The sequence below is a fragment of the Taudactylus pleione genome, unplaced genomic scaffold (assembly GCF_031769625.1).
Source record: "Taudactylus pleione unplaced genomic scaffold, aTauple2 ptg000154l, whole genome shotgun sequence".
NCBI lineage: Eukaryota > Metazoa > Chordata > Amphibia > Anura > Myobatrachidae > Taudactylus > Taudactylus pleione.
The window spans coordinates 21,583,478-21,593,392 of NW_028284556.1; the positions used below are offsets into that span (position 1 = coordinate 21,583,478).

Below are 9,915 nucleotides of genomic sequence, written 5' to 3' on the forward strand. Positions count from 1 at the left end.
AGCGTGCGCCTGTGTCCCATAAGTAAAGAGCCGGCTGGCTCATTTCTTAAAGGCTGGTGTAACCCACAAAGTGCACTACTCTCCAGCAAAAATAAAAAATTATTTTCTGTGTTTAGCCGCACGTATATATCAAATCGATATAACATAAATGGAGGACCAAACTTTCTCCGATAAAAATAAAATAGAGAAAGATCAAGAACCACTTCCTCCTAGTGCTGAAGCTGCTGCCACTAGTCATGACATAGACGATAACATGCCATCAACGTCGTCTGCCAAGGCCGATGCCCAATGTCATAGTAGAGGGCACATACAATCCCAAATGGCAAAGTTCAGGAAAATGACCTTGAAAAAGACATTTAAATCAGCTGAAGAGAAACGTAAACTTGCCAATATGCCATTTACGACACGGAGTGGCAAGGAACGGCTAAGGTCGATCCCTAGTATGTTCATGACTAGTGGTTCAGCTTCACATGACGATGGAAGCCCTCCTCCCACTAAAAAAATCAAAAGATTTAAGCTGGCAAAACACAGTGAAGAACTGTGCTTTCTAAGAAGATATCACAAATCCCCAAGGAGAGTCCAAGTGTGGTGGTGGTTGCGATGCCTGACCTTCCCAGCACTGGACGGGAAGAGGTGGCTCTTTCCACCATTTGCACGCCCCCTGCAAGTGCTGAAAGGAGCACCCACAGTCCACTTGCTGATATGCCAATTGAAGATGTCACTGTTGAAGTACAACAGGATGAGGATACTGGTGTAGCTGGCGCTGAGGAGGAAGTTGGCGAGGAGGATTCTGATGGTGATGTGGTTTGTTTAAATCAGGCTCCGGGGGAGACAGTTGTTGTCCGTGGGATGAAAAAGCCCATCACGGTCATGCCTGGGCAGAAGACCAAACATTCCACCTCTTTGGTCTGGCAATATTTCTATCCAAATCCGGACAACAACTGTCTTGCCATATGTACCATATGTAAAGGTGAAATAAGTAGGGGTAGGGACGTCAACCACCTAGGAACATCCTCCCTTATACGGCACCTGCCCGTTCATAAAAAGTTACTGTCAAGTTCAGAAACTTTGGCTAAGACCGTAAGCAGTCCAGGGACACCTAAATCCCGTTGTCCTGTTGTATCCAAGCGCCTGCAAACCACACCGTAAACTCCCTCCTCGTCAATTTCCTCCTTAGTCAGGATCGGAAGTAGTCCTGCAGGCCATGTCACTGGCATGACTGACTCTCTTATCCGGGATTCCTCCAGAGGATCCTGCATTGCTACGCCTACTGCTGCCGCTGTTGCTGCTGCTGGGAGTTATTCATCATCCCAGAGAGGAAGTAGGAACACCACTACTTTTACTAAACAATTGACCCTCCAACAGTCCTTAGCGAGGAGGATGAAGTACGACAGCAGTCATCCTGAAGCAAAACGTATAACTGAGGCCTTGACTGCTATGTTGGTGTTAGATGTGCGTCCGGTATCCGCCATTAGTGCAGTGGGATTTAGACAATTGATGGAGGTAGTGTGTCCCCGGTTCCAAATCCCGTCTAGATTCCACTTCACTAGGCAGGCGATACTGAGACTGTACAGAAACGTCAGAAAAAGTGTCCTCAGTGTCCTGAAAAATGCCGTTGTACACAATGTCCACTTAACCACGGACATGTGGACAAGTGGAACAGGGCAGACTAAGGACTATATGACTGTGACAGCCCACTGGGTAGATGTATCACCTTACGCAGCAACAGCAGCAGCGTCACCAGTAGCAGCATCTCAGAAACGCCAGCTCGTTCCAAGGCAGGCTACACTGTGTATCACCGGTTTCAGTAAGAGGCACACCGCCGACAACCTCTTAGAGAAACTGAGGGAAATCATCGCCCAGTGGCTTACCCCACTTAGACTCTCCTGGGGATTTGTGATATCTGACAACGCCACCAATATTGTGCGGGCATTACATCTGGGCAAATTCCAGCATGTCCCATGTTTTGCTCACACAATAAACTTGGTGGTGCAGAATTTTCTGAAAAGCGACGGGCGTGCAGGAGACGCTTTGGGTGGCCCGAAAAATTTTGGCCCTCTTTCGCCATTCAGCGACTGCGTGCCGAAGACTGGAGCGCCAGCAAACACTCTTGAACCTGCCCCGCCATCACCTGAAGCAAGAGGTTGTGACGCGGTGGAACTCAACCCTCTATATGCTTCAGAGGATGGAGGAGCAGCAAAAGGCCATACAAGCCTATACATCCACCTATGACATAGGCAAAGGAGGGGGTATGCACCTGACTCAAGTGCAGTGGAGAATGATTTCCGTGTTGTGCAAGGTTCTCCAGCCCTTCGAACTTGCCACACGTGAAGTCAGTTCAGACACTGCCAGCTTGAGTCAGGTCATTCCCCTCATCAGGCTTTTGCAGAAGCAGCTGGAGAAAGTGAAGGAGGAGCTAAGACGGAGCGATTCCGCTCGGCATGTGGGACTTGTGGATGAAGCCCTTCATTCGCTTTGCCAGGATTCCAGGGTGGTCAATCTGTTGAAATCAGACCACTACATTTTGGCCACCGTGCTCGATCCTAGGTTTAAAGCCTATGTGGTGTCTCTCTTTCTGGCCGACACAAGCCTGCAGAGGTGCAAAGACCTGCTGGTGAACACACTGTCAGCTGAAGCGGAACGTGACACGTCAACAGCTCCTTCTTCATTTTCTCCCGCAACTGGAACTTAGGTATCCTAAGCAACCCGCTGGCGGTGATGCAGGGCAGGCAGGACCAAGTTTGGACATCTGGTCCGGACTGAAGGACCTGCCAACAATTTCTGACATGTCTACTGTCACTGCATATGATACTGTCACCATTGACAGAATGGTGGAGGATTACATCGGTGACAGCATCCACGTAGGCATGTCAGACAGTCCATACCTGTACTGGCAGGAAAAAGAGGCAATTTGGAGGCCGCTGTACAAACTGGCTCTATTTTACCTGAGTTGCCCCCCCTCCAGTGTGTACTCCGAAAGAGTGTTTAGTGCAGCCAGGAACCTTGTCAGCGAAAGGCGTAGGAGGTTGCTTCCACAGAATGTGGAGAAGATGATGTTCATCAAAATGAATTATCAGCTCTTCCAGGGAGACCAGCCTCCAGAACGTACAGAGGGACCTGTGGTGGTGGATTCAAGTGGGGACGAGTTAATACTTTGTGAGGATGAGGATGTACACACTGAAGAGGGTGAGGAATCGGTGGATGAGGAGGATGAGGATGAGATCTTGCCTCCGTAGAGCCAGTTTGTGCAGGGACAGATTAATTGCCAGCTTGTTTTGTGGGGGCCCAAACGAACCAATCATTTCAGCCACAGTTGTGTGGCAGACCCTGGCGCTGAAATGATTGGTTTGTTAAAGTGTGCATGTCCTGTTTATACAATATAAGGGTGGGTGGGAGGGCCCAAGGACAATTCCATCTTGCACCTCTTTTTTTCTTTGCATTATGTACAGTTTGGGGCCTAGTTTTTCAAACTGCCATCCTGTCTGCCACTGCAGTATCATGCCTAGATGGGTCACGTGTTTGTGCCACCCACTCGTGTCGCTTAGCATAGTCATCCAGCTAACTCGGTGCAACCTTTTGGACATAAAAACACTATTGTGAGGTGTTAGGTGTTCAGAATAGACTGGAAATGAGTGGAAATTAATGTTATTGAGGTTAATAATAGCATAGGAGCAGAAAAACCTACAAATTCTGTGATTTTAGCTGTTTTTATGCTTTTTTTCAAAAAAATACAGATCCAAAACACAAAACCCAGAACCCAAAACACGGAAGGGTGGTTTTGGCAAAACCAATCCAGATCCAAAACACGAAGAAAGATCCAGATCCAAAACCAAAACACAAAACACGAAAAGTGGCCGGTGCACACCCCTAGTTTTAACAAAGCCTCTTTTGTTCCTGTCTTCTGGCAGAGATAAGGGCTGTGCTCATTGCATTATTGTGACATATATATTTGGTTATTGCTTTTTCTCCCTGCATTTCATTTTCATTTCTTTTCAGTTTCTATCCTCCCTCACTGTTTCTTCTGCTCCCGTTTTTTCTACATTCCTTTTCTTTCCCTCTCCTCCTGTGTCATCTCTTTTCCTGCATCTGGCTATAGCACTGTGCCCATGTCCCGCCCGCAGCGATCAAAATACCCCCCTAGCCATTACTTTGATGGTGCCGGGTCCCCTCCCGCGACCACCGCCTCATTTGGCTTGTCTGCAGGCCCTAGAGGCCGTGAAGCGCGGACGCGTGCCCACCGCGGCGATGCCGGCTTCTGATGCTGGCGGCTCCCTCATAGCCATCGCTCCGGGGCCCGCGGCTGCTGGCTCTGGTAGGCGGGCGGGTCAGCGCACCTCTGTTACAGTGCCTGCCTGCCCGCATGTCCGGGCTCGCGGCTGTGCTGAGGGCCGCGGGCGTGCTCGCCCCCGCCTGGATACCGGCTGGGGTGCATTTGGTAAACGAGGAGGTGGCCATGGGTTCGAGACCAGTTCGGTCTCGGGCCCCGGCTCAGACCTCCAGGGCAGTTAGGGCCGCAGAGGTCCTCAGGCCCAAATTACAAATGGCGGCCCTGCTCAGCTCCCTGAGCCTGCTCGGGGGGTGGGGCTTAGCCACCATTTTAGTGATGAGACTCAGAGTTTGCTGCAGGTGGGCTCTGCCATCAACTCTGCCCAGGCACAAGGGGCTAGTCAGAGTGGTGGGCCACAGGCACAAGGGGCTAGTTTTAGTGTAGGGTCCCCCAACATGAATGCGCTTACAATGCCCTTAAGCTCAGGGGATCCTGCAGGGGTTATCAATATCATGTCCTCCATGGCCACATTATTTGCCCTGATTGTGGCTGATTTATCACTACTGCCTGCAGCCGGGTCTCCTGCTTGTGCGCACCTGGCAGCTTCTACATCTCAATTACCCATGTCCGAGCATTTCTGTCAGCTGTGCGTGCATTTGGGTCCTTAATGGCACATTTTACCTCAGGAGCGGTCCCTTCCATGATTTCGGCCAATTCAGCTGTTCCTTCTTCTGCACCTTTGTCTGCATCGGGGGCTGCGACAGTCCCGAGGATGCAGCTGTGGACGAGGAGCTGACTTCGGCCAATTCTTTGGGCGATGAGCAGCCGAGTACATCAGGTGGGTCTACTTATGACGAGAACGATGACAGTAGCAGCTGTTGTTCCTCTTCATCGCTAGTGTCAGATGCCAGCAGCTCTGCCAGGGCGCGCAAGCAGACCGCTAAATATGCTAAATGCGAGGCTGACCGGAGAGATGAGTCATCTAAGCGCCGTCGTTCCCATTCACATGTCGCTTCCCGCAAACGTTCTAAACGGTCCCTGGGGGTTCGCTGTGATAATACGGCAGATTTGCGCGGCTTGCGCCCATGTTGTAAGCGTAAGATAACTAAAGGCCTGTTTTGTTTTGTCGGAAGCAGGATGGCAGGCCTGTCATTGAGTTTGGCGGTAAGGACGTGGAGGTGTGGCTGGAAGTCACTCAGCCACCGCATCTTCGAGTCGGCGTCCACCAGGATCGGGTCATTTTTCCGCTCAGAATAAAGGCAAATGTTTTGCTTTTAACAATGCCACCTGTACTCAGGGGCAGCGGTGTCGTTTTCGTCACCTCTGTTTGCGCTGCGGCGGAGCCCATCCGGTGTCCAGTTGTTCCCGACCGGCTGGACAGCAGTCTTCCAAGCCACCTGGGGCTAAGTAAGGCATCATTCCCAGTGCGTTTGGATGCTATGTCCAAATGGTTGGGTTGGTATCCAAACCTTGAGGATGCACGTTTTTTTATTCCGGTTTCACTTTTGGTTTTCGGTTACCCATTAGGGGTGAGGTTAGGGTTGGCCCCCCGAAGCATTTGCGGTCAGCGCGTGAGTTACCTGATGTCTTAGAAGCCAAAATTCAGAAGGACGTGAGTCTAGGGCGAATAGCAGGCCCATTTGAACAGCCCCCGCTGGGGGATTTGATTCTTTCTCCAGTGGGTGTTGTCCCCAAGAAGTCTCCTGGTAAATTTAAGCTCATTCAGCATCTGTCATACCCATCAGGGTCATCAGTGAATGGTGTAAGTCATTTGATGAGGCTTTGGAGATGGTTAGGTCGTATGGACCTGGTGCTCTCATGGCTAAGATAGATGTGGAATTGGCTTTTTGTCTACTTCCCCTGCATCCTGACTCCTTCAGGTACATGGGGATTTGCATTGGCGACAGATATTTTAGAGACAAGTGTTTGCCTATGGGATGCTCTGTTTCCTATGCTTTTTTTGAAAAATGTAGCACCTTTCTTCTCTGGTGCGTGGAGACTTCTTATGGGTGTCACGGGATAGCTCACTATTTCAATGGTTTTTTGTGCGTGGGTCCTGCAAATTCAAAACGTTGTGCTTTTCTTTTGTTTTCTTTACGAGCTCTGTTTTTCCATTTCGGGGTACCGGTTGCCGATGAGAAAACTGTGGGTCCTCTCGCTTGCCTATCGTTTTTGGGCATCGAGATTGACACCTTGGCAGGGGTTTGCAGGCTTCCTCGGGACAAGGTGGTGAAATTGCGCAATGCGTTTGCTACATGTTTGGCGGCTAACAAAATTTCTTTGCGGCAGGCACAATCGATGTTAGGTCTGCTGAATTTTGCCTGTAGGGTTATCCCGATGGGCAGAGTTTTCTATCGAAAGCTGGAGCGGTCCACGGCTGAGGCATCCAGACCACGCCACATGGTTCGCCTGTCCTCCGAAATCAAGAGGGATCTGTCCGTTTGGGCATCTTTTCTTGACAAATTTAATGGTGTGGTGAGTTGGATGACTCCGGTTCTTGACAGCTTTCAGCTGCAGCTTTTCACCGACGCGGCGGGTTCAGCGGGTTTTGGTTGCTACCTTGCCGGGTCCTGGTTTTCGGCACCTTGGCCTGAGGAATGGGTGCGTTTGGGTCTCACACGGGACCTGTTGCTCCTCGAACTCTTTCCAATCATGGTTTTCATTGGAAGTGTGGGGTGAGCATTTGCGTGATCGCAGCATAGTGCTCAGGTGCGATAACCTTGGCGTTGTGCATGCGATTAATCAGCAGCGTGCCAAATCGTTGCTAGTATTGCGAGTTTTGGCGCAGTTAGTCCTAACTTGCTTGCGCTGCAATATTTCATTTAGATCGCGGCATATTCCTGGGGCAGAGAATGAAATCGCAGATGCGTTATCACGGTTTCAGTGGCCTAGGTCTCGCTCTTTGGCCCCTGGGCTGATGCTACTGGTGTGCTTTGCCCCTCTTATGTTTGGCAGGTCATCAAGCCGGCATGGAGGGCTTAGCTCAACGGTCACTCGCCCGGGTACTTTGAGAGTTTACAGCCAGGCTTGGGAAGAGTGGGAAGAATATTCCCGTCGCCACAGACATGGAGGTAAGAGCAGGCATCAGTTGATGCTTTCTTTTACTTGGCATCTCTATGTCTCTGGCAGATCCAGAGCGGTGGTTTCGCGTTATCTGGCCGGTATTTAATTTTTCTTTAAGTTAAAAGGCCTTCCGGACCTGACAAAAAGTTTTCTGATTCAGAAGGCCTTGAAAGGTTGGGCTTGTTCGGTTCCGGTTGCGCCCGACAAGAGACGTCCTATCGATATTTCCCTCCTTCCATTACTCCTCGCGGACATGGCGGATTCGGTTTTTGAAGTTGATTTGCGCAAACTAGCTTTTTCGATGGCCTTTCATGGGGCTTTCAGGATTTCGGAGTTGGTGGCGGCCTCCAAGCGAACCAATTCTGCGCTCCTTCGGGCCGGATGTTCTGGTAGGGGAGAGGTCGTTGCTTTGTAGGCTTAGTTGCTCCAAGACAGACAAGCTGGGTAGGGGACGTTGGATTTCGCTTATCCCTTCTGAGGACTTGAGTATTTGCCCCATTGCCCTGGCCAAACGTTATCTTCAGGTCAGGCCTGCTACTGCGGGCTCTTGGCTTCTGCATGAGGATGATTCGCCATTAACCAAATACCAGTTTGGTTGGGATTTGAAGCGCTGTGACTCTCGTGTCGGCCTCTCCCCCCAGGATTTTGGTACGCACTCGTTTCGTATCGGGGCAGCAACTTCCACTGCTTCAGCGGGATTTTCTGTATCCGAGATTAAGGCTTTAGGCCGTTGGAAATCCTCCAGTTATAAGCGTTACATTCAGCCTCTGCATTGATTGCATTGCGCATTTAATAATGTTATGTTTATTCGTTTGTCATGATATTTCTTTGTTTACCTTCAAAGTATGGTCTTGTCTGTCTTGTTTGTCCTGTCTACCCGATTCGGGGATTAGCTACTTGCCGCTGTGGCAGCGGAAGTCTGGAGGCATTTGACCTTTTCTTTTTGCCTGAACTGACAGACCTAATTCGGCTTATTGACATCACTAATTACAATTAGTATGTCCCTCAGCAGGTTTTTCGTTTTTTCCTCCAGCCGAGTAATCCGTTTATCCCTGCTTTCCCCCTCCTCCCCCCCTCCCCTCTTCCCCACCCCACTTTTACCCCATGTGTCTTTATGTTTGCCTCGAATTGGCACTGAAGCTTGTCTAAATTTCAGCCTGACAGCTGGTTACACAAACATTTTTCTTTTTGGCAGATCCTCCGTTACTTAATTATAATTGCAAATTAATTTAATTTTGCATTCTTTTTCTCCCCCTTCAGGTGTTAAAATTGACTCTCTCAAAATAGGGATTGTTGGCCACTCCTATGTTTTCTGGGCTGCTAAGTTCATGAATGCTTGTGGTGCTCCTTCCTTCCCTTGCTCTGATTCCCTTGCTCTGATTGTGTGTGGTGGAGTGGTGTGAGAGGAATGTTGTGGCAGGCCTGTCCTGAACTTTTAAAATCTGCAAGGCATTTTGGGACTCCCGAGGTTTTACTGATTCACTTAGGTGGAAATGATCTTGGTAAGACGACTGGGTTGGAATTCAGGAGATCCACGGCTGACGATGTTGCTAGGATTGCGTTAGCATGGCCTTCTTGCAAGATTGTATGGTCATGTATTGTGCCTCGGCTGGTCTGGCGTGGTGTACAGAATGGTAGGACAATTGATGAAGCCAGAAAGGAGGTGAATGCAGCAGTCGCAAAGCAGGTGTTGGCCTCTGGTGGTGATGTTGTTGGGCATGACAAGATACGTTTCCGGCATACATATCTGTATAGGAGAGATGGCGTACATTTGACTGAGGAGGGGGTTTCGATTTTTGTTGAGGATCTGTTCCAGGTTGTTTCTTCAGTGTTTTAGTTAAGGTATGGTGGCGGTGCGTTGGTTCTGTAACCAGACCTTCGCGTTGGCGGGAAAGAACGGCAGGTCATCGCTTGGGGTGCAAATAGCTTTCAGTTTGTAGTTTTATAGTATTTGGGTGCGCTCACCCTCTTTGACTCGTTTAGTCGCTGGATCACCCTGCCGGGGATAGCGTCATCACCCTTCCGGGTGGGTAGTCATGTTAGAGGGTTGAGTGGATAACTTTTGTTGACAGTTTAAGTTACCGGTTGCTCTGCACCTTAGGCGGTTTCCAATTGGTATGCATGTCTGTGTGCTGCATGGCTGGAGTAAGCTGTATGTTGCCGTCCTTTCTTTGCCACCATATCTCCAATCAGTTTAGATTAATTTAATACTCATTAGATAATTTTAATAAATTACCAGCTAATTATTCTGCCAAATCTCATGTCTTTATTTCATATAATTTATTAAGAAAGTGTTTTATCGCATGGTGTTACACAAGGCACCCCTCTGACGATTGAAAGTTTAAAAAAATAAAACACATTGGTCCCCACTGGAAAAACAAATACACTGGCCCATACAGAAATCAATAAAATACTATGGCCCCCACAGGGAAAAAAAACACATTGACCCCAGACAGGTAAAAAACAGGGATGCGGTGAGTAGTGTATGTCCCTGGCCTGGGGGTACTGTATATCTAGAAGACTAAAGGGTAGAGTGGATACGGGTAGAGGGGGTTGAATGGGAGTAGTAGTAGTGCAGACCAGGG

General features: G+C 49.3%; 1 pseudogene; it reads left to right on the forward strand.

Moving 5' to 3' along the window:
• Positions 1 to 8,106, forward strand: part of LOC148521944 (uncharacterized) — a 60,011-nt pseudogene extending 51,905 nt beyond the window's left edge.
• Positions 8,107 to 9,915: the final 1,809 nt, after the last annotated feature.